Raw genomic sequence first — 13,359 nt, 5'->3', positions numbered from 1 at the left:
GAAGTCAAGTGGGCCTTAGAAAGCATCACTATGAACAAAGCTAGTGGAGGTGATGGAATTCCAGCTGAGCTATTTCAAATCCTAAAAGATGATGCTGTGAAAGAGCTGCACTCAATATGTCAGCAAATTTGGAAAACTCAGCAGTGGCCATAGGACTGGAAAAGGTCAGGTTTCATTCCAATCCTAAAGAAAGGCAATGCCAAAGAATGTTCAAACTACCACACAATTACACTCATTTCACAAGCTAGCAAAGTAATGCTCAAAATTCTCTAAGCTAGGCATCAACAATATGTGAACTCAGAACTTCCAGATGTTCAAGCTGAATTTAGAAATGGCAGCGGAACCAGAGATCAAATTGCCAAGATCCGTTGGATCATAGAAAAAGCAAGAGAATTCTCGTAAAACATCTACTTCTGCTTCATTGACTATGCTAAAGCCTTTGACTGTGCTGATCACAACAAACTGGAAAATTCTTAAAGAGATGGGAATACCAGACCGCTTTATCTGCCTCCTGAGAAATCTGTATGCAGGTTAAGAAGAAACTGTTAGAACCAGACATGGAACAATGGACTGGTTCACAATTAGGAAAGAAACATATCAAGGCTGTATATTGTCACCTTGCCTATTTAACTTATATGCAGAGTGCATTATGCAAAATTCCAGGCTGGATGAAACACAAGCTGGAATCAAGATTACCAGGAGAAATATCAATAACCTCAGATATGCAGATGACACCACCCTTATGGCAAAAAAGCAAAGAGGAACTAAAGAGCCTTTGAGGAAAGTGAAAGAGGAGAGTGAAAAAGTTGGCGTAAAGCTCAACATTCAGAAAATGAAGATCATGGCATCCCGTCCCATCACTTCATGGCAAATAGATGGGGAAACAATGGAAACAGTGACAGACTTTATTTTCTTGGGCTCCAAAATCACTGCAGATGGTGACTGCAGCCATGAAATTAAGACACTTGCTCCTTGGAAGAAAAGCTATGACCAACCTAGACAGGTTTGGAGAAAAGGGAACCCTGTAATACTGTTGGTGGGAAGGCAAATTAATATAGCCAGTATGGAGAACAGTATGGAGATTCATTTAAAAACTAGAAATAAAATTACCATGTGACCCAGCAATCCCACTACTGGGCATACACCCTGATGAAATCATAATTGAAAAAGACACATGTACCCCAGTGTTCACTGCAGCGCTATTTACAATAGCTAGGGCATGGAAGCTGCTGAGACGTCCATTGACATATGGATAAAGAAGCTGTGGTACATATATACAGTAGAAAATTACTCAGCCATAAAAAAGAATTTGAGTCAGTTCTAATGAGGTGGATGAACCTAGACCCTATTATGCAGAGTGAAGTAAGTCGGAAAGAGAAAAACAAGTATCATATGTGAACACATACATATGGGATCTAGAAAGATGGTGCTGATGAACCTATATGCAGGGCAGCAGTGGAGATGCAGACACAGTGAAGAGACCTGTGGACACAGCGGGGGCAGGAGAGCGGGGGACAAACCGGGGGAGTAGCACTGAAACATGCATTGCCATATGGACAACAGACAGTAGTCATTTGCTCTATGAAAAGGGAGCTCAGAGGGGTGGGACTGGGCGGGAGATGGAGGGAAGTTCAAGAGGGAGGAGACATACGTACACCTATGGCTGATTCATGTTGATATATGGCAGAAACCAATGAAACTGTAAAGCAATTATCCTCCAATTAAAAATAAATTTTAAAAATCAGTGAGGATTTTCTCTTGTTCTTTCAAAAAATTTCCCATGTTTTGCCTTCTATTCTTCACTTCAGTCTTTCCCTCTCATCTGGTTTTCCCAGTTTTGCAACTGTTGGTTTCTGTTTGAAATCTTTTTTCTTCTTGGTCCCTCATATCTACTACTTGTGTAGGTACTTTGCCTTAGTTTCTCTCAAGACAGCCTTTTGGTCAGCTTCTACTTGGCCTTATGCACTGCAGCTCCTGCGGAAGAGACTTCTGGCCTCCAATACGGAATCCAGGCTCCAAGCCCTAGAGGGATATCATACCCTAGATGAGACATCAGTGCTTCCAACTGGCAACAGCTCCATCTCCCTCTCCAGCTGCCCTGAATTTGGGAGGAAATAGTTCACACGCGTGCCTGCTAAGTCATTTCAGCCATGTCTGACTCTTTGTGATCCTGTGGACTGCAGCCTGCCAGGCTCCTCTGTCCATGGGAATTTCCAGGCAAGAGTACTGGAGTGGGTTGCTATGTCCTCCAGGGTATCTTCTCGACCCAGGGATCAAACCCACGTCTCTTCTCCTGTATTGGCTGGTGGGTTCTTTACCACTAGCGCCACCTGGGAAGCCCAGTAGTTTACATATCTGCCCGCTTCTCTTCAAGTTTTCTGCTTCATCAAACCCTCATCATAGTTTTCTTTTCTAAGTACGCTCTGTTTCTCCAGTCTTCTCCCACTCCAGCCTGCCATCCTCCTCACTGCTACCAGTTCTCTCTTTAAAGCACACATTCCTTCATATTGCTTGCCTGATTAAATTCTACCAGCTCTGCGCTGCCTTTCAAAATCTGACTCAGCCCATTTTAGTTCCCAAATCCTGACATTCCTCTGCTGAACTGGGAGCTCCTTCAGAGCACAGACCACACCTTTTCTTCTTCGTATCTTTAATTCTAACACAGTGCCTGGCACACAGAAGATACTCAATAGATTTCTGCTGAATGAACAAATGAACTTCGGTTAAACTCTGAAAGCAGACCATGCTTAAATATCACCTTCTTTGATGGTGAATGACAGTCTTGACACTGTCATTCAAATCTTCTTCAGAGCACAGACCACACCTTTTCTTCTTCTTATCTTTAATTCTAACACAGTGCCTGGCACACAGAAGATACTCAATAGATTTCTGCTGAATGAACAAATGAACTTCGGTTAAACTCTGAAAGCAGACCATGCTTAAATATCACCTTCTTTGATGGTGAATGACAGTCTTGACACTGTCATTCAAATCTTCTTCAGGTAGATGTATTTCTTCATGGAAATACATCACCCATGCATTACCCTACCCCCCCCACCCCCGCCCACTACACTGTTAAATTTTCTGAGGGAAAAGACCATGTCTTATTCATCTCGCATCTGACTGAGGGTCTAGGAGAGTACCTGCCATTGAGTAGGCAGAGTTTGTTGGATGGATATAAATATTAGAGAGGGGAAAACACCAGATTTGAAAAGGTCTCCGTATAGTGAGACTGAGGAAATGACCAAAGAGCAATGAAAATGTTATCAACAAGTATAAATAAATAGCGTACAAGAAGCAAGTGAAGTAGTCAAATAATGATGCAGGACTGAATAACTAGAAGTAAGTGGGAGTTAATCGGAAAAGGCATCCTCAGGGCAAATTGTGAGATGTGTTTGACAAGCAGAAAGGGACATAATGTTCTATTCTCCTAACAGGAGCTTAGAGGCCTGTCATGCAGTAGAGTTAAACCAAAGCACAGTAAGCAATTAGGGTATTGGAAGCCTGCTTTTCAAGTGAGATCTGCTCTTCCCTGGAGCTCAAGCTCTGCCTTTCTCCTGGCTCCCCAAGCAGCCCTGTTTGCCCACTCTCCATGTCTCGATGTTTCCCAGGTCAGCCCAGTGTAGCACTTCATGTCCTCCAAGTTTCTGTTAAAATAAGTAACCAAAACTTCCCTGTGGAATTGAACACTCTTGCTAACCCTGGTTCTCCAGGGAAATAAACTTTCCTCTTCCCAATAGAACTGTCTCTAGTGTTGTTAAGGCAAGAGAGAAATCCAAAGGCTGCATAACCACTTGAGTACATCTTCACAAAAATGATCTCTTTGATCCAAAGAGGTTTAGCAAGGGACTTCCTTGTTGGTCCAGTTGCTAACACTCCACACTCCCAGTGCATGAGAGCTGGGTTTGATCCCTAATCAGTGAACTAGATCCGGCATGTCGCAACTAAAATATCCTGCATGTCCCAACTAAGGTCTAGTGCAGCCAAATAAATAAATAAAATAAATATTAACAACATCCACTTTTGCTTCATTGACTATGCCTAAGCCTTTGTGTGGATCACAATAACCTGTGGAAAATTCTTAAAGAGATGGGACTATCAGACCACCTTACCTATCTTCTGAGAAGCCTGTATGCACGTCAAGAAGCAACAGTTAGAACCAGGTATGGAACTGACTGGTTTAAAATTAGGAAAGGCGTACAACAAGTATATTGTCACCCTGCTTATTTAACTTATACGTAGAGTAAGTACATCATTCGAAATGCTAGGCTGGATGAATCCCAGGCTGGAATCAAGATTGCTGGGAGAAATATCAACAACCTCAAATAGACAGGTGATACAACTCTAATGGCAGAAAGTGAAGAGGAACTAAAGAGCCTCTTGATGAGGGTGAAAGAGGAGAGTGAAAAAGCTGGCTTGAAACTCAACATTCAAAAAACTAAGATCATGGCAACCAGTACCATCACTTCATGGCAAATAGAAGGGGAAAAAGTGGAAACAGTGACAGATTTTCTTTTCCTGAGCATCAAAATCACTACAGAAGGTGACTGCAGCCATGAAATTAAATGGCTTGCTCTTTGGAAGGAAAGCTATAAGAAAACTAGACTGTATATTTAAAAAGCAGAGACATCACTTTGCTGACCAAGGACTGCACAGTCAAAGTTATGGTTTTACCAGTAGTCACGTAAGGATGTGAGAATTGGACTATAAAGAAGGCTAAGCACCGAAGAATTGATGCTTTGGAATTGTGGTGTTGGAGAAGACTCTTGAGAGCCCTCTGGACTGCAAGAAGATCAAACCAATTCTAAAGGAAATAAACCCTGAATATTCATGAGAAGGACTGATACTAAAGCTGAAGCTCTAATACTTTGGCCACCTGATGCAAAGAGCCAACTCACTGGAAAACACTCTGATGCTGGGAAAGATGGAAGGCAAGAGGAGAGAGGCAGCAGAAGATAAGATGGTTAGATAGCATCACCAACTCAACGAACATGAATTTGAGCCAACTCTGGGAAACAGTGGAGGACAGAGGAGCCTGGGGTGCTGCAATCCCTGGGGTCACAAAGAGTCAGACATGACTTAGGGACTGAATAATAACAAACAAAACCCAAAGAGGTAAAATGACTGGGACCTGAGGAATGTAACCTGATAGTATAATCTTGTTTTAGCTGTATCTGCCCTCTCCTTAGAGTGCCAGCATTCTAAGTCACTTCAGTCGTGTCCAGCTCTTTACCACCCTTGATAGCCCACCAAGCTCCTCTCTCCTCCAGTATTCTCCAGGCAAGTATAATGGAGTGGGTTGTCATGCCCTCCTCTAGGGGATCTTCCTGATGCAGGGATGGAACCCACATCTCTTAAATCTCCTGCATTAACAAGTGGATTCTTTACCACTAGCGCCATCTGGGAAGCCCCCTTAAAGAGTATATGCAAGTAAATACCATAGTTCTGTACAATCACTTTCTAGGGCTCAGATCCTTGCTGCCTCCAGAGCTTGTAGGAAGGAAAAAAATAAACTGTCTGCCTAAAAATGTCCCACACTTTAGGAATCAGAGCATTTTACACACCAAGAGGTATATCTGAAGACTTTCAGAATCTCTTGGCCAAGGGAGATGGCAACTGTCTTTCTTTTAGGATAACCTAGTTTTCAGGCAGTGTTTATTTTTTCCAGAACGTTGCATTCCTTTTCCTGAACACCCGGTTTTACTATCTCCTGGTAGAGGAGAGAAAATTATGGTAGTATGAGCTCACTGAAGCGCTTGAGGGGTAGGGTTCAGAGTACAGCTATTCTTTCTCACCTCCTGTTGCAAACCCAGCTTCCCTAGGAGGGAATGGAAGAGCCCCCTGAAGGGGTCCTAATGGGCGTGGAGGCTCACAGATCCCATACACCTCTGCCAAGCAGCTAGAACGTCTCTAGATAGCGAGGAAACATTAAAGCCTAAACTTGGGTCATTCCTCCCCAGCTGCCTCCCCGCGCGCTGCTCAATCTCTGGAGGTGTCCCACTAGGCGGTGGTGATGTCACACTAGCGGGGATGACATTTTAAACCTGGACCTCACACCGACACTAGGCACCTTTAAGTCACCTCGGTGTTGGCCGTGCGGAGGGGGCGGGGAGATGGCCCCAGCACTCGATCCACGCTGGCTCCCCACGGAGGTCCACTCACTCCCACTTCCACTCCCACCCGTAATATGAGGTCGTCGTAATCCTCCCGCTCTCCCGGACTTCCGCCTCAGTAGGTGTCATGGCGCGGGACCCGGGACTAGTTCCCGTGAGGCGGGGCGGGCCGGATGAGGGCGGACGCTCGGCGCTCAGCTTGTCGGGTCTGGCGACAACCGCGGCTGCGGAGCTAGGGGCCCGGCGGTGGCCCCGGACAGCAGCGGGAGGCCGAGGAGGGAGCGCGCGGGTCTGAGGCGGCGGCGGCGGCGGAGAGGGGCCGGGCGGTGGAGCGGGCGGGAGGCTGCGAAGGCTCCCCTCGCGGGACGGGCGCGGGGACGGCTCCGGGGGGCGGGGGCCGGGGCCCGGGCCGGCTCGCGCAGGGGGTATGATGACCCGGCGGCGGGGCCCCGGATCTCGTCTCCTCCGCCGCCTCCTTACGGCAGCCCCAGCTCGCGGCTGAGAACCAGAAGACACACCGGCGGTGAGTCGAGGCGGGAGAGCGGGCGGGCAGGGGCCTCGGCGGGGAGCGATCTCCTATCGGGTCCCCGAGGCGGGGCCAGGCTGGCCGCGGGCTCTCCGGGGCGCCCGGCCTTGCGGGGGGCGCCTCCCTCGGCAGCCCCCACCCGGGACCCGGCGCCAAGCCCTGCGGCCCGGCCGCGGAGGGGATGGCGTTCCCAAGAAAGTGGGGAGGCTGTGGGCTTCTTTTCGGGGCAACTCCTCCTGTGTCCTGCCACTTCTCTCCTGGGCGTGTTGTCCTCAGATGACAGGGGGCCGCCCGGCGTCTCCTCACCCGGCCGGTTTTTCCTCGGGTGTCGTGGCTGGTTCCCACTGTATGGCTTGCGCGTGTGAATTTCACAGCTCTGCTTAGCACCTTGGTTTGGGGCTATCTGTGCTGCTGGGGACAAGGAAGCGGTGTCTGGAACGGACGGCGGCGGTGGGGTGGGTGTGGAAGCCCTCCTGTCCTCTCCGCCTGTGTTCTTTAATCGTTAGCTTGGTAAATCGTGATAATGGTGGAGACTCCGTGGGACCGGCCAACCTAAATGTATATCTGTGTTAGGTAGATCTAGAAGTCTGGCTCAAAGGGAAACTTTTGCTGTTTGTCGCCACTTTGCCAAAGCTTTCGTTAAAAAAAAAAAAAAAAAGTCTCGGGGGTGGGGTGGGAGGAAACCACCAAAACTCTTGGGTGAGCCTCCGCGCCCCAGTCCCCCACCCCCACCCCCGCCCCGGTGTTCACAGGTCTGTGGGAAAGAGGCCGTTTTTGTGCCTAGCAACCTAGACCTGGGACTCAGTCTCCAAGAGCACTGGTCTAACCTCCAGTTTGTTGTGGTGACAAACCGTGAGGTTTGGCCTGTGTTTACGCTGGGCGCGCTTTCTTTCCTGTTTAGGTGGGGGAAGGGAGGAGGGGCTAAAGAAGGGGGGAAAAAAACAGCCCCAAGCTCGAGTGTGTCTTTTCTCCAATTAAACCATTGATTATGTTGCAGATTCTCTTTTTGAGGCAGCTCTAGGTGCTTTTTTCTTTTGGGAATTTTCAGTCACTGTATCAAATTATTAATTTCAGCTATAGACTCTTCTGCCCAATCCTTCCTTTATCTTGTTTCCTAGTAACTGATGAAAACAGCAGCATGGCTTCCTGCTCCTGATGAAATGGGGTTAAATTAAGTGGCTGATGCCCTCAGCAAAACCTACAATTTTGCTCTTGTTTGTGTAAAGCTATTTTTGATTCCTGGTCTGTAGTGTAGTTTTTTTTAAGATTATAGAGAATGCAAATCATTACCAGCTCTTTTTCATATGTAGGTCTAAAGCTTTCTGTAAAACATCTAAAAGATATGCTAACAGGTCATTTTATATAGTTGTTGTTAATGCAGCTGGTGATTTTGGAGACACATGTAATAATCTCTGGGTTCTGTGTTGTAGAACTGGTATGATGGTGTGAAGAAGGATATCATTGACTTTAAGACACTGTTCCCTGGCTTGAAGAATATTTTGGTAAGGTACTTGTGGTTGCAACTGGAGGCAGTCAGGCTAGTAAAGCATTTTACCAGTAAAATGGTGAATGAGATCTTGTAAATATACTGACTCTGGTTAATAATAAGACTTTTGCTGGCGATATCTTTATTCTGTCTGGACACTGTAGTTTTATGGATTGCAGAGCAATTTGATTGGTAACTTGAGATTGAAAACCAAACCAGAACTTTCTACTAACAGGGGAAAAAAAAAAAAAAGATAATCTCAACATCCACAATTCTCTGGAAAATAGAATTCTTTTTTCCTGTGGTTTGGTTTTCATAAGCACAGCTTAGTCATTGGTTCTGTTGGTAGAAATCAGTGAGCCAAACCTGCCTTATGAACTTCTTACACTTGGAACTTGTGCAACTTGTTAGTTATATATTGTAACTGGTTCTTCTGTAATTTGAGGTAATTTTGCAAACATGAACTTCCTGATTGGCCCTTTTAGTTTCATGACTGTATAAAGCAGTCCATAATTTTTCAAGTTACAGTTATTAATTCCTCCCCAGTTTCTTCCCTTAAATTTAATGCCATTCTGAACAGAAGTCATCAAAATAATTTTTCTTTCAAGTACCACTGAAACAGTCATTGATTTGCTTTTTGGTTCCTTTTTTGTTTTTATTTTTTGTTTCCAATCTCCCAGCTCCCTAAATACCTTATGTATTTTTGTAAAGCATAATTTGACACTTAAAAAAATTTTTACATCCTGTTTTTATATTTTTCTTTTTTATGTGTCACACTAAGCAACATTTTAAGTTCTTTGAAGACAGGGAAACTTAGGTGCATTTCTTTTGGCTTCTTTAAGGATGCCTGGGACAATGCTTTCCCACCATACTTAATGAAAAAGAATCAGAAAACTTGAATTTTTTGACAGCATTACTGTTAATTAGCTCTGGGTAAAACTTGTGTGGCTTTCTTGGGTCTACTTTTTCTCATCTTGGAATTAGGGCGTTTTAGAAAGGGTCTTTTAAGCTCTATTTTAGCTGCAAGAATCCCTGTACTCTTTTTTTGCCAGTGTCTTCTCCAGTCAAATACTCTAAACAGCTTTTCATTTTTCCATATCCCCTGGAATACTTTCTCAAGTTAGCTCTTTCATCTTTAAGACCTTCATCTGCCTTCCATCTGTCAGACTGTTGTTACCTTACTTGAGTCCTATTTTCCTTAGGCCCTTTCTGGCTAAAGGTCCTCTCTTAGTGTTCGTGTTTCATATTGGTCTATGCTTTGTTAATTTGCCATTTTTCTTATGATGGAAACTGAGGTATAGTTTTCTTTACTGTAAACTTTACAGATATTATAGACTGTCCTGTGCACATACTAGGATAGTACCATTTTACCAAACACCAGAAAAACCTACTTTTCTTTTGTTCTGTTGCTTTAGGTTTGTCATTCCAAATAAATCTAAGAGAGCTATTGAAATTTAGGAAAAAAATTTCTTCCCTAGAAGGAAAGCACCTCAGCCAGTTTACCAAAATATTCCAAAATTGGTTTAAATGGCTGGAAATTACATAGAATTGTAGAGTTACTACTTTGTCAGCTAACACCACTATTCCACACCCTGTTTTTGCATACTGGTTGGGGAACTGGCTCCTTTCACATGGTTCCATATGAAGGAAGTGCTACAGGAAAGGGGGTGGGGAACTTTGATTCAAATAGTGTCCTCAGGGCTTCAAGGTTATTTTTTTCTTCTATATTACTATACTTAGAAAAGTATTCTCTTGTAGACAAGAGGCTGTAATTTTTATCACGTGTATTTTTCTAATTTAGTGAGAATGACTTCTGAGATCCCTTTATATATGGAGAAATAACATGGTCTCTTTATATTCATTCATTCTATCAAACATTTGACACATGCTGTATTCCATCCATTATGATTGATGCTGGTGATACAAAGGAAGATGATACTCTGCTATTGACAATTGCCCTCTTAGAACTTGCAGTTCAGAAGGAAAGTCAACTTTTTTTTTTAGAAGTTAACTTTTAAATAAATAATTTCAAATAATCATACTTAGAATAAAAATCCAGAGTGGCCCACAAGTCAGTATGTGTTCTGGCCCTTGTTTTCCTTTTTGGGTCCTTCTTCTGCTACTTTTTGATGGGCAGGGGACTCTGCTCTGTATGATCATTCAGGTACCCGTGCTCTTTGCATCTTGCTGCTCTGCCCTCCCTCGAGTGTTGTCTCCTGGCAGAAACTGGGTCTTCGTGGGTTCCTCTTGGTGGAAAAGGAAGAGAATGCTAAAGGCTCATGTATCACTTTGTATTGGAGAGAGGGACTGGTAAATGGAGTCTGGCTTTGTGCATAGGATGGAGGAGAGACTAAACTATAATCCAGACCAACAGTCTTGTGCCACACTGAAAACATGAGCTTTAAGTAGAGGCTGAAAGGATAAATGGTAGTTAAAAGAAGGCTAACTAAAAGGGTAGAATGAAATTTAGAGAGACAATGTTATGTGTGAAGGAACTGAGGCAGGAGAAGTCAAGTTTAGACCCAGAGATATTTAGAACTACTGGAAAAGGAAGTGCTTTGGGAAAGAGTTGGTGAAATGAGGCTACAAAATAGTCAGGGTCCAGAGTTTACAAAGCCTGACAATCCAAATGAGAGATTTTGGACTTTATTCTAAAATTTTAAGTGGGAGATAGATATGCATTTGTAAAAACTTTGATTGTAAGGTGAAGAATGAATTGGAGAAGGGAGCTTAAAAAGAAGGCCAAAGACTACCATTTGGGGAGACAGGTTAGGCAGTTGAAGTAAGCAGTACAGGATTGTACAGTAGGGGTGGAGTGAGAGATATTTGGTGTTCCAGTGGAAGAGTTTTCTTCCCAGTCTTACCTTTCTTTACAGAATGTGTATTCTTATTTACCCACTGAATACTCTTTCTATATCAGTGTACTGGAGAATATGTACATCTGTGTGCATGGCAGCTGAGGACAAGTTCTAGAGGAAGAAATCAGTATATAGTACTGATTTTATAGTTATTTAGTTAACCAATTGTTAAATTGTATCAAAAAGACAAAGGTGACACCAAGTAAAAGCATTGGGAATTTATTATTGGTGTCTCAGGGAGGAGAAGGAAGTTACTGAAGACTAAGGCAAAACACTGACCAGTGGTAACTTTGATTGTCATACCCAGCAGTTTCATTCATAATTATAATATCTGAATTCTTTATGGTAAGATTATCTACCTGTGGGCTTTCCTGGTGGCTCAGTGGGTAAAGAATCTGCCAGCAATGCAGGAGACTGGGGTTCGATCCCTGGGTCGGGAAGACCCCTGGAGAAAGAAATGGCAACCCACTTGAGAATCCTTGCTTGGAGAATTCCGTGGATAGAGGAGCCTGGCAGGCTATAGAAGATGGAGTCGCAAAGTCTGACACAACTGAGCAACTAACAGTTTCACTTTTCGCTTATCTACCTGTAGTGCCCATAGGATGGTAGTGGTTGTTGCTTGGTTGCTAAGTCATGTCCAGCACTTCTGCGACCCCATGCATGGTCTGTAGCCCGCCAGGCTCCTCTGTCTGTGGGATTTTCCAGGCAAGAATACTGGAGTGGGTTGCCATTTCCTTCTCCAGGGGATCTTCCCCACCCAGGGAATGAACCTGTGTCTCCTGCACTGGCAGGCGATTCTGTACCACTGAGCTACCAGGGAATCCTGCTGCTAAGGTGGGGCACCCCGTTAATATTGTCAAATAGATGTGCCCATGGGAGGGAGTGGGGAAGCTCTTAACTTGACTGTGTTTGATAGCCTTGGATCCTGCTGCTGCTGCTAAGTTGCTTCAGTCGTGTCCGACTCTGTGTGACCCCATAGACGGCAGCCCACCAGGCTCCCCCGTCCCTGGGATTCTCCAAGCCAGAACACTGGAGTGGGTTACCATTTCCTTCTCCAGTGTGTGAAAGTGTAAAGTGAAAGTGAAGTCTGTCAGTCGTGTCCGACTCGTAGTGACCCCATGGACTGCAGCCCACCAGGCTTCTCCATGTATGGGATTTTCCAGGCAAGAGTACTGGACTGGGGTGCCATTGCCTTCTCTGGCCTTGGATCCTAGCAAGACTCAATTCTCTTTTTAGTAATACATACAAGTACCAGTAGCCTTTTGGCTACCGGTTCTGGTTTGGGATTAATTCAGTGGGCAAGTTTGTCATTATATTTAGATAGTTAAATCCTTGGAAAATCAGGTTTGAAATGCAAAGACTAGTTTACTGCTAGAGTCAAGAGGTGCAACATTTTCAGGAAGTTAGCTTTTAATTTATTGGGAGCAGTTCTCATGTGAATTGAAAATATGTGTAATATGCTCAACAGAGTGTGATACATAGTAAATTTTTCACAGATGTTAATTCTGTTGCATAGTTTTGTTTGGGAAGTCTCAGCCTAGGAAGAAAAGTGTCTCCCCATTTGACAAAGCAAATTTTGTGAGACATAGTATTTTGTGTCTAGAGATGGCTGTTTTTAGCTGAGTTTCAAATGGTAATGTAAGTAAGAGTGTAGATTTTTCTAGGCAGTTTTGATTCTGTTTTTTTTGTTTTCCCCACATAGTGCTAGTTGAGGTCAGGATGAATGTCACCCACACTATAAGAGTTCTGGTGGCAAACTGTTGACTGCAGTATCACTTACCCTTGCTGGGGGGTGGGAGGAGGGGGAAGGCCACTGAAATTGTGGGTTGTTATTTCCCTATGGGTGGACTTAAATTTGTCTTACTGGATAAGAATTACATTCATTTATATACTTAAACTTTCAGAACAGTTTCTTAGAACTTGTACTTTTTGCAATGCTCAGTGTGAATTTGAAGCCATCAGTATCTGTTATTTAGTTCATTGGGTGACAAGTTGTCATTACGTTGCTCTGGTAAATAGAATATTTTTACGAAGTGTCTAGTTATGAGCATACTTTAAAAATTTGTTGTTATATTTCATGAATTCTTTTCAGTGTTATTACTTTAAACCTCCATATTCCTAACATAGCTACAAACTGCAAATTTTGTATTCAGATAGTTTTACGATACTCTTAGGTAGAAGCTTCCCTGGTGGCTCAGTTGGTAAAGCGTCTGCCTGCAATGTGGGAGACCTGGGTTCAATCCCTGGTTGGGGGAAGATCCCCTGGAGAAGGAAATGGCAACCCACTCCAGTACCCTTGCCTGGAAAATCCCATGGACAGAGGAGCCTGATAGGGTACAGTCCATGGGGTTGCCAAGAGTCAGATAAAACTGAGGG

General features: G+C 44.1%; 1 protein-coding gene across 1 annotated transcript in view; it reads left to right on the top strand.

Moving 5' to 3' along the window:
• Nucleotides 1-6,564: 6,564 nt before the first annotated feature.
• The window catches only part of HIPK1 (homeodomain interacting protein kinase 1), a 51,932-nt gene continuing 45,137 nt past the window's right edge, over nucleotides 6,565-13,359 (top strand). Inside the window, exon 1 of the mRNA XM_068963680.1 lies at nucleotides 6,565-6,636. The gene's annotated coding sequence lies outside the window, so the exon portion shown is untranslated. The remainder of the gene's footprint in view (nucleotides 6,637-13,359) is intronic.

The sequence above is a fragment of the Capricornis sumatraensis genome, chromosome 2 (genome assembly GCF_032405125.1).
Source record: "Capricornis sumatraensis isolate serow.1 chromosome 2, serow.2, whole genome shotgun sequence".
Lineage (NCBI taxonomy): Eukaryota > Metazoa > Chordata > Mammalia > Artiodactyla > Bovidae > Capricornis > Capricornis sumatraensis.
This window is presented reverse-complemented; position numbering and strand designations above follow the sequence as displayed.